The following is a 16,562-nucleotide window of genomic DNA, read 5'->3' on the forward strand; positions in this document are numbered from 1 at the left end:
CACAGCACAGCACACACTGTAACAGACTGGACAACACACTAACACACAGCACAACACACACTGTAACAGACTGGACAACACACACTGTAACAGACTGGACCACACACTAACACACAGCACAACACACACTGTAACAGACTGGATAACACACTAACACACAGCACAACACACACAGTAACAGACTGGACAACACACTAACACACAGCACAACACACACTGTAACAGACTGGATAACACACTAACACACAGCACAACACACACTGTAACAGACTGGACAACACACTAACACACAGCACAACACACACTGTAACAGACTGGACAACACACTAACACACAACACACACTGTAACAGACTGGACAACACACTAACACACAACACACAGTAACAGACTGGACAACACACTAACACACAGCACAACACACACAGTAACAGACTGGACAACACACTAACACACAGCACAACACACACTGTAACAGACTGGACAACACACTAACACACAGCACAACACACACTGTAACAGACTGGACAACACACTAACACACAACACACACTGTAACAGACTGGATAACACACTAACACACAGCACTACACACACTGTAACAGACTGGACCACACACTAACACACAGCACAGCACACACTGTAACAGACTGGACAACACACTAACACACAGCACAACACACACTGTAACAGACTGGACAACACACTAACACACAGCACAACACACACTGTAACAGACTGGACAACACACTAACACACAGCACAGCACACACTGTAACAGACTGGACAACACACTAACACACAGCACAACACACACTGTAACAGACTGGACAACACACTAACACACAGCACAACACACACTGTAACAGACTGGACAACACACTAACACACAACACACACTGTAACAGACTGGATAACACACTAACACACAGCACTACACACACTGTAACAGACTGGACAACACACTAACACACAGCACAGCACACACTGTAACAGACTGGACAACACACTAACACACAGCACAGCACACACTGTAACAGACTGGACAACACACTAACACACAGCACAACACACACTGTAACAGACTGGACAACACACTAACACACAGCACAGCACACACTGTAACAGACTGGACAACACACACTGTAACAGACTGGACCACACACTAACACACAGCACAACACACACTGTAACAGACTGGACAACACACTAACACACAGCACAACACACACTGTAACAGACTGGACAACACACTAACACACAGCACAGCACACACTGTAACAGACTGGACAACACACTAACACACAGCACAACACACACTGTAACAGACTGGACAACACACTAACACACAGCACAACACACACTGTAACAGACTGGACAACACACACTGTAACAGACTGGACCACACACTAACACACAGCACAACACACACTGTAACAGACTGGACAACACACTAACACACAGCACAACACACACTGTAACAGACTGGACAACACACTAACACACAGCACAACACACACTGTAACAGACTGGACAACACACTAACACGCAGCACAACACACACTGTAACAGACTGGACAACACACTAACACACAGCAAAACACACACTGTAACAGACTGGACAACACACTAACACACAGCACAACACACACTGTAACAGACTGGACAACACACTAACACACAACACACACTGTAACAGACTGGATAACACACTAACACACAGCACTACACACACTGTAACAGACTGGACAACACACTAACACACAGCACAACACACACTGTAACAGACTGGACAACACACTAACACACAGCACAGCACACACTGTAACAGACTGGACAACACACTAACACACAGCACAACACACACTGTAACAGACTGGACAACACACTAACACACAGCACAACACACTGTAACAGACTGGACAACACACTAACACACAGCACAACACACACTGTAACAGACTGGACAACACACTAACACACAGCACAACACACACTGTAACAGACTGGACAACACACTAACACACAGCACAACACACACTGTAACAGACTGGACAACACACTAACACACAGCACAGCACACACTGTAACAGACTGGACAACACACTAACACACAGCACAACACACACTGTAACAGACTGGACAACACACACTGTAACAGACTGGACCACACACTAACACACAGCACAACACACACTGTAACAGACTGGATAACACACTAACACACAGCACAACACACACAGTAACAGACTGGACAACACACTAACACACAGCACAACACACACTGTAACAGACTGGATAACACACTAACACACAGCACAACACACACAGTAACAGACTGGCCAACACACACTGTAACAGACTGGACCACACACTAACACACAGCACAACACACACTGTAACAGACTGGATAACACACTAACACACAGCACAACACACACAGTAACAGACTGGACAACACACTAACACACAGCACAACACACACTGTAACAGACTGGATAACACACTAACACACAGCACAACACACACTGTAACAGACTGGACAACACACTAACACACAACACACACTGTAACAGACTGGACAACACACTAACACACAGCACAACACACACAGTAACAGACTGGCCAACACACTAACACACAGCACAACACACACTGTAACAGACTGGACAACACACTAACACACATCACAACACACACTGTAACAGACTGGACAACACACTAACACACAACACACACTGTAACAGACTGGACAACACACTAACACACAGCACAACACACACAGTAACAGACTGGACAACACACTAACACACAACACACACAGTAACAGACTGGACAACACACTAACACACAGCACTACACACACTGTAACAGACTGGACAACACACTAACACACAACACACACTGTAACAGACTGGACAACACACTAACACACAGCACAACACACACAGTAACAGACTGGACAACACACTAACACACAACACACACTGTAACAGACTGGACAACACACTAACACACAGCACAACACACACAGTAACAGACTGGACAACACACTAACACACAACACACACAGTAACAGACTGGACAACACACTAACACACAGCACAACACACACTGTAACAGACTGGACAACACACTAACACACAGCACAACACACACTGTAACAGACTGGACAACACACTAACACACAGCACAGCACACACTGTAACAGACTGGACAACACACTAACACACAGCACAACACACACTGTAACAGACTGGACAACACACTAACACACAGCACAACACACACTGTAACAGACTGGACAACACACTAACACACAGCACAGCACACACTGTAACAGACTGGACAACACACACTGTAACAGACTGGACCACACACTAACACACAGCACAACACACACTGTAACAGACTGGATAACACACTAACACACAGCACAACACACACAGTAACAGACTGGACAACACACTAACACACAGCACAACACACACTGTAACAGACTGGATAACACACTAACACACAGCACAACACACACAGTAACAGACTGGCCAACACACACTGTAACAGACTGGACCACACACTAACACACAGCACAACACACACTGTAACAGACTGGATAACACACTAACACACAGCACAACACACACTGTAACAGACTGGACAACACACTAACACACAACACACACTGTAACAGACTGGACAACACACTAACACACAGCACAACACACACAGTAACAGACTGGCCAACACACTAACACACAGCACAACACACACTGTAACAGACTGGACAACACACTAACACACATCACAACACACACTGTAACAGACTGGACAACACACTAACACACAACACACACTGTAACAGACTGGACAACACACTAACACACAGCACAACACACACAGTAACAGACTGGACAACACACTAACACACAACACACACAGTAACAGACTGGACAACACACTAACACACAGCACTACACACACTGTAACAGACTGGACAACACACTAACACACAGCACAGCACACACTGTAACAGACTGGACAACACACTAACACACAACACACACTGTAACAGACTGGACAACACACTAACACACAACACACAGTAACAGACTGGACAACACACTAACACACAGCACAACACACACAGTAACAGACTGGACAACACACTAACACACAGCACAACACACACTGTAACAGACTGGACAACACACTAACACACAGCACAACACACACTGTAACAGACTGGACAACACACTAACACACAGCACAACACACACAGTAACAGACTGGACAACACACTAACACACAGCACAACACACACAGTAACAGACTGGACAACACACTAACACACAGCACAACACACACAGTAACAGACTGGACAACACACTAACACACAGCACAACACACACTGTAACAGACTGGACAACACACTAACACACAACACAACACACACTGTAACAGACTGGACAACACACTAACACACAACACACACTGTAACAGACTGGACAACACACTAACACACAACACACAGTAACAGACTGGACAACACACTAACACACAGCACAACACACACTGTAACAGACTGGACAACACACTAACACACAGCACAACACACACTGTAACAGACTGGACAACACACTGTAACACACTACACAACACACACAGTAACAGACTGGACAACACACTAACACACAGCACAACACACACTGTAACAGACTGGACAACACACTAACACACAGCACAACACACACTGTAACAGACTGGACAACACACTAACACACAGCACAACACACACAGTAACAGACTGGACAACACACTAACACACAGCACAACACACACTGTAACAGACTGGACAACACACTAACACACAGCACAACACACACAGTAACAGACTGGACAACACACTAACACACAGCACAACACACACTGTAACAGACTGGACAACACATTAACACACAGCACAACACACACTGTAACAGACTGGACAACACACTAACACACAACACACACTGTAACAGACTGGACAACACATTAACACACAGCACAACACACACTGTAACAGACTGGACAACACACTAACACACAGCACAACACACACTGTAACAGACTGGACAACACACTGTAACACACTACACAACACACAGTAACACACAGCACAACACACATTGTAACACACTGTACAACACACACTATAACACACACTGTAACACACAACCCAGCACACACTGTAACACATTACACAACACACTGTAACACACTGCACAACAGACACTAAAACACTGTACACTACACATCACACACTGTTACACTGTGCAGAACCATATTGTAAAGCACTGTACAACACAGTGTTTTATTGTGTAGTGTGTTATAGAAGCCAATGCAATGTTGTCTTATACCGTGTTGTGATAATCAGTGTTGTGTTATACAGTGGTTTACAAAGTTTTGTTACACAGAGTTGTGTTATATAGTGTTATAGTATGTTTATACTACGTGGTGTGTTATATTGTTTTTTCAGAGTATTTGACAATGCTATTATATAATGTTGTGTTATGCAGTGTGGTGTTGTACAATGTTGTGTTTTACAGTTGAGATATACTCTGTTGTTTTACAGTGTTTTTTTTATACTGTGTTGTGGTATACTGCGTTTTACAGTGTTGTTTTTTACTGTGTTGTGTTATACAGTGTTTTGCAGTGTTATACAAGGTTTTACAAGGTTGTGTTATACAGTGTCATATTTACAGTGTAAAGTGTGTGGTGTTTTGTAATGTGTTGTTCTACAGTGTTGAGTTTTACATTGTGCAGTGTGTAGTGTTTTGTACAGTGTTGTGTTATATAGTGTTTTACAGGGTTGAGTTATACAGTGTTGTGTTTTACAGTGTGTGGTGTTTTATAGTGTCTTACAGAGCAATTTACAGTGTTGTATTATACAGTGTTTTATAAAGTGTTGATACAGTGTTGTATTATATCATTTTGTTTTACAGCACTGTGTTTTATAGTGTACAGTGTGTGGTGTTATGTTTTGTACAGTGTTGTGTTATATTGTTTTACAGGGTTGGGTTATACAGTGTTTTACAGGGTTGTCTTATACAGTGTTGTGTTTTACAGTGTGCAGTGTACAGTGTGTGGCGTACAGTGTTGTGTACAGTGTGTAGAGTGTGTTGTGTGCAGTGTGTAGTGTTGTCTTATGTTTTGTACAGTGTTTTGTTATATAGTTTTTTACAGGGCTGTGTTATATAGTGTTTTACAGGGTTTTACAGGGTTGGGTCATACAATGTCTTACAGAGCAATTTACAGTGTTGTAGTATACAGTGTTTTAGAAAGTGTTGATACAGTGTTTTATTATATCATTTTGTTTTACAGCACTGTGTTTTATAGTGTACAGTGTGATGCCCTCTGGTGTGTTTTTGTACAGTATTTTGTTATACAGTGTTTTGCAGGGTTGTGTATTGCACTTCTATTTCATACAAATTTTTACAGGGTTGTGTAATAGAGTGTTGTGTAGAGTGTGTTGTGTACAGAGTTGTGTACAGCGTGTGGCATACAGTTTTGTGTACAGTGTGTGGTGTATAGTGTTTTGCGTACAGGGTGTTGTGTACAGTGTGTGGCGTACAGTATTGTGTACAGTGTGTAGAGTGTGTTGTGTGCAGTGTGTAGTGTTGTCTTATGTTTTGTATAGTGTTTTGTTATATAGTGTTTTACAGGGTTGTGTTATACAATGTCTTACAGAGCAATCTACAGTGTTGCGTTTTACAGTGTTGTAGTATACAGTGTTTTACAAAGTGTTGATACAGTGTTGTATTATATCATTTTGTTTTACAGCACTGTGTTTTATAGTGTACAGTGTGATGCCCTCTTGTGTGTTTTTGTACAGTATTTTGTTATACAGAGTTTTGCAGGGTTGTGTTTTGCACTGCTGTTTCATACACATTTTTACAGGGTTCTGTAATTCAGTGTATTGTGTACAGTGTGGTGTACAGTGTGGTGTACAGTGCGGTGTACAATGTTGAGTACAATGTGTTGTGTACAGTGTGTGGATTAGAGTGTGTTGTACAGTGTGGTGTACAATGTTGTGTACAGTGTGGTGTGTATAGTGTGTGGTGTACAGTGTTGTGTACAATGTGTGGTGTACAGTGTTGTGTAATGTGTTTGGTGTACAGTTTTGTGTACTGTGTTTGGCGTACAGTGTTGTGTACAGTGTGTGGCGTACAGTGTGTGCTGTACAGTATTGTGTAGAGTGTGTGGTGTACAGTGTCTGGTGTACAGTGTGTGGTGTACAGTGTTGTGTACAGTGTTGTGTACATTGTGTGGTGTACAGTGTTGTGTACATTGTGTGGTGTACAGTGTGTGGTGTACAGTGTTGCGTACAGTGTGTGGTGTAGAGTGTGTGGTGTACAGTGATGTGTACATTGTGTGGTGTACAGTGTTGTGTACACTGTGTGGTGTACAGTGTTGTGTACATTGTGTGGTGTACAGTGTTGTGTACATTGTGTGGTGTATAGTGTTGCGTACAGTGTGTTGCGTACAATGTGTTGTGTACAGTGTGTGGTGTACAGTGTCTGGTGTACAGTGTTGCGTACAGTGTGTGGTGTACAGTGTTGTGTACATTGTGTGGTGTACAGTGTTGTGTACATTGTGTGGTGTACAGTGTGTGGTGTACAGTGTTGTGTACATTGTGTGGTGTACAGTGTTGTGTACATTGTGTGGTGTATAGTGTTGCGTACAGTGTGTTGCGTACAATGTGTTGTGTACAGTGTCTAGTGTACAGTGTTGTGTACAGTGTGTGGTGTACAGTGTTGTGTATATTGTGTGGCGTACAGTGTGTGGTGTAGAGTGTCTGGTGTACAGTGTTGCGTACAGTGTGTGGTGTACAGTGTTGTGTACATTGTGTGGTGTACAGTGTTGTGTACATTGTGTGGTGTACAGTGTTGTGTACACTGTGTGGTGTACAGTGGTGTGTACATTGTGTGGTGTACAGTGTTGTGTACATTGTGTGGTGTACAGTGTTGTGTACATTGTGTGGTGTACAGTGTGTGGTGTACAGTGTTGTGTACACTGTGTGGTGTACAGTGTTGTGTACACTGTGTGGTGTACAGTGTTGTGTACAGTGTGTGGTGTACAGTGGTGTGTACATTGTGTGGTGTACAGTGGTGTGTACATTGTGTGGTGTATAGTGTTGCGTACAGTGTGTGGTGTACAGTGTTGTGTACAGTGTTGTGTACATTGTGTGGTGTATAGTGTTGCGTACAGTGTGTGGTGTACAGTGTTGTGTACATTGTGTGGTGTATAGTGTTGCGTACAGTGTGTGGTGTACAGTGTTGTGTACATTGTGTGGTGTACAGTGTTGTGTACACTGTGTGGTGTACAGTGTTGTGTACAGTGTGTGGTGTACATTGTGTGGTGTACAGTGGTGTGTACATTGTGTGGTGTATAGTGTTGCGTACAGTGTGTGGTGTACAGTGTTGTGTACATTGTGTGGTGTACAGTGTTGTGTACACTGTGTGGTGTACAGTGTTGTGTACATTGTGTGGTGTACAGTGTTGTGTACATTGTGTGGTGTACAGTGGTGTGTACATTGTGTGGTGTACAGTGTTGCGTACAGTGTGTGGTGTACAGTGTTGTGTACATTGTGTGGTGTACAGTGTTGTGTACACTGTGTGGTGTACAGTGTTGTGTACAGTGTGTGGTGTACAGTGTTGTGTACATTGTGTGGTGTACAGTGGTGTGTACATTGTGTGGTGTACAGTGTGGTGTACATTGTGTGGTGTATAGTGTTGCGTACAGTGTGTGGTGTACAGTGGTGTGTACATTGTGTGGTGTATAGTGTTGCGTACAGTGTGTGGTGTACAGTGTTGTGTACATTGTGTGGTGTATAGTGTTGCGTACAGTGTGTGGTGTACAGTGTTGTGTACATTGTGTGGTGTATAGTGTTGCGTACAGTGTGTGGTGTACAGTGTGTTGTGTGTTTAAGCCTGTTATGTTGTGTGTTGAGTAAGTGTTTAGTAACTGAATGTCAAAACTCCTCAAACTGGTTCCTCAACTGAAGATAACTGATTTTCACATTTCACACTCTCTCTTTCTCTCTCTCTGTTTCACACACACACACACACACACACACACACACCACGGCTGGTTTATAGTGGTTTGGGCTGTGTGTGAAGGACTTTAATACTGAACTGATTTAACTTTAATAACTCTGACCTTTATGAACACAGGAGTTAAACGGTGACTGAGGCCTCGGCTCAGACTCACTTTCACACTGCCTTAGTGTTCACGTGTCCCAGGGTTCCAAAAGAAACACAGTCCCACACTGGTGATAGACGTCATTAGCATTAGCAGAAGAAATCAGATACAGAGTGACTGCTGCTGTTTCCCAGTTCAAATCTAAACAGGTTAAACCCGGCAACACCAAAATAGCAACACCAACTACAGCCTGTATCATACCTACTGAGGAATTCACTGTCCACACACACACACACACCTTAACACCACACAAACTGCTACTCTACACTATTACCGCATTCACACTATTCCAACCACTCAGTGCCCAGCAGGAACTACTCAGTAAATCATGGGGAAACATACAGAAATGTGGCAAAATTATATTAAAGAAATATGCAGGAGATGCTAAAACATCTCACAAAGATTCACAAACTTCAAAAAGTGAGAGTAAACACCTCAGAGCAATTACTGAGGAGGGATTTTTAATGAGTGCAGTTTTAAATGAAGTGAAAGAGAGACTGACCTCAGAATAAAGTCCTTAAAGTGACCTTCTGTCTTCTGTGAAGGTTATTCCTCTGCAGCAGGTGTACGTCCCATTACTGCTGCCCTCTTTCTGTTTCTGTCTCTCTCTCCCTCTCTCTCTGTGTGTGTCTGTCTTCCCCCCTGTGTGTGTGTGTGTGTGTGTGTGTGTTTGTGTGTGTCTCTCTCTGGTTCACTCTGTGGGTCCCAGTGTGCTGAGACTCTGCGTGTCGTCTGTTTGTCTTTGTCCTGTGAGCGAGTGAGGGCTGGTTCTCTTTTCGCTGTCGTCTGTTTGAGGAAGTACTCGTTCTGCAGCAGAAGTGAGGAGAACTTTGAAACTTTGAAAGCTCATTTCCTCTTCATTTTAATGTTTGTGAAACACCACACCCGCCACATCCACCTCACACACACCTTTAAAAGTTCAGTCAGCCGTTTATCTCCAAAACACCGCACAGGCTTATAGCTGTGATCATTATCAGTAAAGTGCGGCTGAGGAGTCGAGGGGTACATGGCCCTGTCATTAATCTGCAGCAGTACAGTGTCTCTGACACATCCAGGCCACTAGGGGTCAGTGTAACGGCTGTTACAGTGGGACACTGTAAACTGCAGTAAATTCAGGACTGTGTTTATTCTCCTGAAGCTTTATTTAAATCTCAAACAACAGACTGTACTCTGTGAATATGAACACAGTTTGAGAGTGAATATGAACACAGAGTCTGACGCCTGAGGCTCGCTCCAGAAAAGTGGAGACGGAGGTGAAATAAGAGTTTTTTTTAAGTGAGAGAATATTGAAAACGAATGTGGCACTTCTCTGAATCATTCCGCTGTAAACAAGTGAAAAGATACTGCAGTGTCACAGTGTCCAGGTTTTTATTCAAATAGTTACCTTCAGGAAGATTGTTTAGTGATTATCTGCTGATTAAACACAACACTGCAACTTTAAAAGCTTCTGAACTTTTACTTTCAGTCTCAGAGAACACACACACACACACAGAAATGAACATGCTCACGGTCAGTCACATTCATACAGTAACAGTAACACACACACACACAGTAACGCACACAGTCACAGTAACACACACAGACAGTAACACACACACACACACAGTAACACATACAGACACAGTAACATACAGCACAGCCTCACCGACTACAAACATGCCTTATCTAAAGCCAAATCACAGTACATCTCTTCCCTTATAGAAAACAACAAAGACAACCCTAGATTCCTTTTTAGCACTGTATCAAATCTAATTGGAAACAAAAAGGAAATCAACCCCATTGTTTGCTCTGATTTCTGTAGCAATGACTTTATGAGGTTTTTTAATGATAAAATTGCTTGCATTCGCCTCAAAATCCAAAATCAGTCCAAAGTCACATCGGCTCTCGTAGATGAACCCCCTGCCAGCTCTGAGGTGCACTTAGACTACTTGAATTCTGTCGATGAAAATGACTTGCTTAGTTTAATTAGCTCATCTAAATCAACTACATGCTTACTGGATCCTGTACCAACACAATTATTTAAACAAATTTTACCTAAAGTCATTAGACCATTGCTCACAATAATAAACTCATCCCTCAACATTGGATATGTACCAAAACCTCTGAAACTAGCGGTAATCAAACCAATTATTAAAAAACCCAATCTTGACCCTCTTGTACTCGCAAACTACAGGCCAATATCAAACCTCCCTTTTATTGCTAAGATTCTAGAAAAAGTCGTGTCACAGCAGTTGTGCTCTTACCTACAAAACAATGACATTCACGACATTTTTCAATCTGGATTTAGACCAAATCACAGCACAGAAACGGCTCTAACAAGAGTAACTAATGACTTACTCCTTTCACATGATAAGGGCTATATCTCTATTCTGGTGCTGCTTGACCTTAGTGCAGCGTTAGATACCATAGATCATGTGATGCTTCTTGATAGGCTGGAAAATCTGGTAGGAATAAAAGGATCTGCCCTCTCTTGGTTCAGATCTTATTTATCCGATCGTTACCAATTTGTTTATCTGAATAATAAATCCTCTAATCATACTTTAGTTAAATATGGTGTCCCACAAGGATCAGTGCTTGGCCCTGTATTGTTCACACTCTACATGCTGCCACTGGGTAGACTAATCCGTAAGCATGGGATTCAATTCCACTGTTATGCTGATGACACACAACTGTATATATCAGCCAAACCCAATGATGTTGCTTGTCTACGTAAAATAACAGAATGTCTAACTGAAATTAAAGACTGGATGATGCAAAACTTTCTCATGTTAAATTCTGATAAAACTGAGGTCTTGTTACTAGGTACAGATACTCAGATACATTCACTCAGAAATGCTGCTATTAATCTTGATAATTCAACAGTAAAACACAATGCCATCATTAAAAACTTAGGTGTAGCCTTTGATTCGACTCTCACATTTGATACCCACATATCCAATACAGTCAAAACCGCCTTCTTCCACCTACGCAATATTGCCAAAATTCGGCATATTTTATCATTAAAAGATGCAGAGAAACTAGTGCATGCTTTTATAACTTCACGTCTAGACTACTGCAATGCGCTCCTGGCAGGGAGCTCGTGCAAAGCGTTACACAAGCTTCAGTTAGTTCAAAATGCAGCAGCCAGGGTGCTCACTAGAGCTAGAAAATTTGAACATATCACCCCAGTTCTCTCGTCCCTACACTGGCTACCTGTAAAATTTCGCATTGACTATAAAATACTCCTCTTAGCTTATAAATCTCTAAACAGTTTAGGCCCGCAGTATCTTACTGAACTTCTCATACCTTATCGCCCGTCACGTACACTTCGTTCACAGGATGCCCATCTACTCTTTGTTCCTCGCATTAAGAAAAACACAGCAGGAGGAAGAGCGTTTTCTCACAAAGCTCCTCAACTCTGGAATAGCCTTCCGGTTACTGTTCGGGGCTCAGACACACTCTCAATCTTTAAATCTAGATTAAAAACCTACCTTTTCAAACAAGCTTTTGGTTAATCACTCACCTTCAGGTTACTCCTTCTATATTGGTGTTCGGGCTGGTTTTCATATTATCACTGTTCTGTATTAATCCTGTCATATCACCATAGCTACAGCATTCTTAGTTAGCTTTGTAGTAACTGCCAACAACGCTGTCTGTCGCTAGGTTCTCTTGCCTGACCAGTGGAAGCTTTTTTCGCAGGACAAATTTCCCCGTTCTTTACCATGACCCTACTAACCTTTTGTATTTTTATTTGTTCCCTTTGTCTGGCTTTCTTTCTCCTGTCTCTCTCTCATGCTTTGAGATGTCCTGCTGTTCTCCAGGTTTTGCCCTGATCCAGCCCGTGTCCTGTACAAGATCCTGGCCTTGCTAAGACTCATACATCACTAATATCATCATCCTCACCATTTTCATTTCTGCTTCTCCACCATCACTAATATACTACATTTATATTACTATAACCCCTTCACTTTTACTTCTGTTCTCTATTGTGTCTCCGGTGTCGACCCGAGGAGGATGGGTTCCCCGTATGAGTCTTGGTTCCTTCCAAGGTTTCTTCCTCGTGTGCTGAGGGAGTTTTTCCTTGCCACTGTTGCCCCTGGCTTGCTCATAGGAGGCTTGGACCCGGATCTCTGTAAAGCTGCTTTGTGACGACTTTTTGTTGTGAAAAGCGCTATATAAATAAAATTTGATTGATTGATAACACACACAAGCACACAGTAACACACAGACAGTAACACACACACACACAGTAACACACACACAGTAACACACACAAGCACACAGTAACACACAGACAGTAACACACACACACACAGTAACACACACACAGTAATACACACAGTAACACACACAAGGACACAGTAACACACAGACAGTAACACACACACAGTAACACACACAGACACAGTAATACACACAGTAACACACACACACACACAGTAATATACACACACAGTAACACACAAGCACACAGTAACAGACACAGTAACATACACACACTGTAACACACAGACACAGTAATACACACAGTAAAACACACAGACACAGTAACATACACACACAGTAACACACAGACACAGTAATACACACAGTAACACACACATACACAGTAATACACACAGTAACACAGACACAGTAACACACACACAGTAACAGAGAGACACAGTAACACTAACACACACAGTAACACACACACACACAAGCACACACAGTAACACACACACACAGACACAGTAACACACACAAGCACACAGTAACACACAGACAGTAACACACACACACACAGTAACACACACACACACAGTAACACACACAGACACAGTAACACACACACACACAGTAACACACACACACACAGTAACACACACAGACACAGTAACACACACACAGTAACACACAGACACAGTAACACACACAGACACAGTAACACACACACAGTAACACACAGACACAGTAACACACAGACACAGTAACACACACAGACACAGTAATACACACAGTAACACACAGAGACACAGTAACACACACAAGCACACAGTAACACACAGACAGTAACACACACACACACAGTAACACACACAGACACAGTAACACACACAGACACAGTAACATACACACACAGACACAGTAATACACACAGTAACACATACACAGTAACACAGAGAGACACAGTAACGCACACAGACACAGTAACACTAACACACACAGTAACACACACAAGCACACAGTAACACAGGCACAGTAACATAGACACAGTAACACACACAAGCACACAGACACAGTAACACACACACACAGTAACACACACAAGCACACAGACACAGTAACACACACACACAGTAACACACACAAGCACACAGTAACACAGGCACAGTAACATAGACACAGTAACACACACAAGCACACAGACACAGTAACACACACACACAGTAACACACACACACAGTAATGTACACAGACACAGTAACACAGACACAGTAACACACACAGACACAGTAACACACACACACAGTAATGTACACAGACACACACAGTAACACAGACACAGTAACACATACAGACACAGTAACACAGTAACACACACAGACACAGTAACACACACAAACACACACAGTAACACATACAAACACACACAGTAACACACACACACACAGTAACAAATAAAGAATCATCTTCATGTTTACTGGATCCTGTACCAACACAATTATTTACACAAATCTTACCTAAAGTCATTAGACCATTGCTCACAATTATAAACTCAATAAACATTGGATATGTACCTAACCTCTGAAACTAGCGGTAATCAAACCAATTATTAAAAAACCCAATCTTGATCCTCTTGAGCTCACAAACTACAGGCCAATATCAAACCTCCCTTTTATTGCTAAGATTCTAGAAAATGTCGTGTCACAGCAGTTGTGCTCTTACCTACAAAACAATGACATTCATCACATTTTTCAGTCTGGATTTAGACCAAATCACAGCACAGAAACGGTTCTAACAAGAGAAACTAATGACTTACTCCTTTCACATGATAAGGGCTATATCTCTGTTCTGGAGCTGCTTGACCTTAGTGCAGCGTTAGATACCATAGATCATGTGATGTTAATTGATAGGTTAAAAACTCTGGTAGGATTAAAAGGATCTGCCCTCTCTTGGTTCAGATCCTATTTATCTGACCGTTATCAATTTGTTTATCTGAATAATAAATCCTCTAATCGTACTTTAGTTAATATGGTGTTCCACAAGGATCAGTGCTTGGCCCTGTATTGTTCACACACTGGGTCGACTAATCCGTAACCATGGGATTCAATTCCACTGTTACGCTGATGACACACAATTGTATATATCAGCCAAACCTAATGACGTATACATAAAATAAAAGAACGTCTAACTGAAATTAAAGACTGGATGATGCAACATTTTCTCATGTTAAATTCTGATAAAACTGATTCTCAGAAATATTCACTCAGAAATACTGCTATTAATCTTAATAATTCAACAGTAAAACACAATGCCATCATTAAAAACTTAGGTGTAGCCTTTGATTCGACTCTCACATTTGATATCCACACATCGAATACAGTCAAAACCGCCTTCTTCCACCTACGCAATGTTGCCAAATTTCGCCACATCTTATCCTTAAAAGATGCAGAGAAACTAGTGCATGCTTTTATAACTTCACATCTAGACTACTGCAATGTGCTCCTGGCAGGGAGCTCGTGCAAAGCGTTACACAAGCTTCAGTTCAAAATGCAGAAGCCGGGTGCTCACTAGAGCTAGAAAATTCGACCATATCACCCCAGCTCTCTCGTCCCTACACTGGCTACCTGTAAAATTTCACATTGACTATAAATACTCCTCTTAGCTTATTAATCTATAAATGGTTTAGGCCCGCAGTATCTTACTGAACTTCTCATACCTTATCGCCCGTCACGTACACTTCTGTCTGAGGACGCCCATCTACTCTTTGTTCCTCGCATTAAGAAAAACACTGCAGGAGGAAGAGCGTTTTCTCACAAATCTCCTCCGGTTACTGTTCGGGGCTCAAACACACTCTCAATCTTTAAATCTAGTCTAAACACCTACCTTTTCAAACAAGCTGTTGGTTAATCACTCACTGTCAGGTTGCTCCTTCTCTATTAGTGTTCGGGCTGGTTTTCATATTACAAGGTACAAGGTCCTGGCCTCAAATTTGATCTCAAATTAGACACAGTACGAAAACACAGACGCAGTAACTAACACACACAGTAACAAACACACAGTAACACACACAAACAGTAACAAACATACACACTGACACACATACACACAGTAACACACACATGTATACACAGTAAA

The 16,562-nt window shown here is 42.1% G+C and overlaps 1 protein-coding gene across 1 annotated transcript in view; it reads right to left on the bottom strand.

Moving 5' to 3' along the window:
* The window catches only part of dennd2da (DENN/MADD domain containing 2Da), a 48,485-nt gene extending 38,486 nt beyond the window's left edge, over window positions 1-9,999 (bottom strand). Inside the window, exon 1 of the mRNA XM_066644885.1 lies at window positions 9,745-9,999. The gene's annotated coding sequence lies outside the window, so the exon portion shown is untranslated. The remainder of the gene's footprint in view (window positions 1-9,744) is intronic.
* Window positions 10,000-16,562: the final 6,563 nt, after the last annotated feature.

The sequence above is a fragment of the Hoplias malabaricus genome, chromosome 14 (genome assembly GCF_029633855.1).
Source record: "Hoplias malabaricus isolate fHopMal1 chromosome 14, fHopMal1.hap1, whole genome shotgun sequence".
In the NCBI taxonomy this organism is placed as follows: Eukaryota; Metazoa; Chordata; class Actinopteri; order Characiformes; family Erythrinidae; genus Hoplias; species Hoplias malabaricus.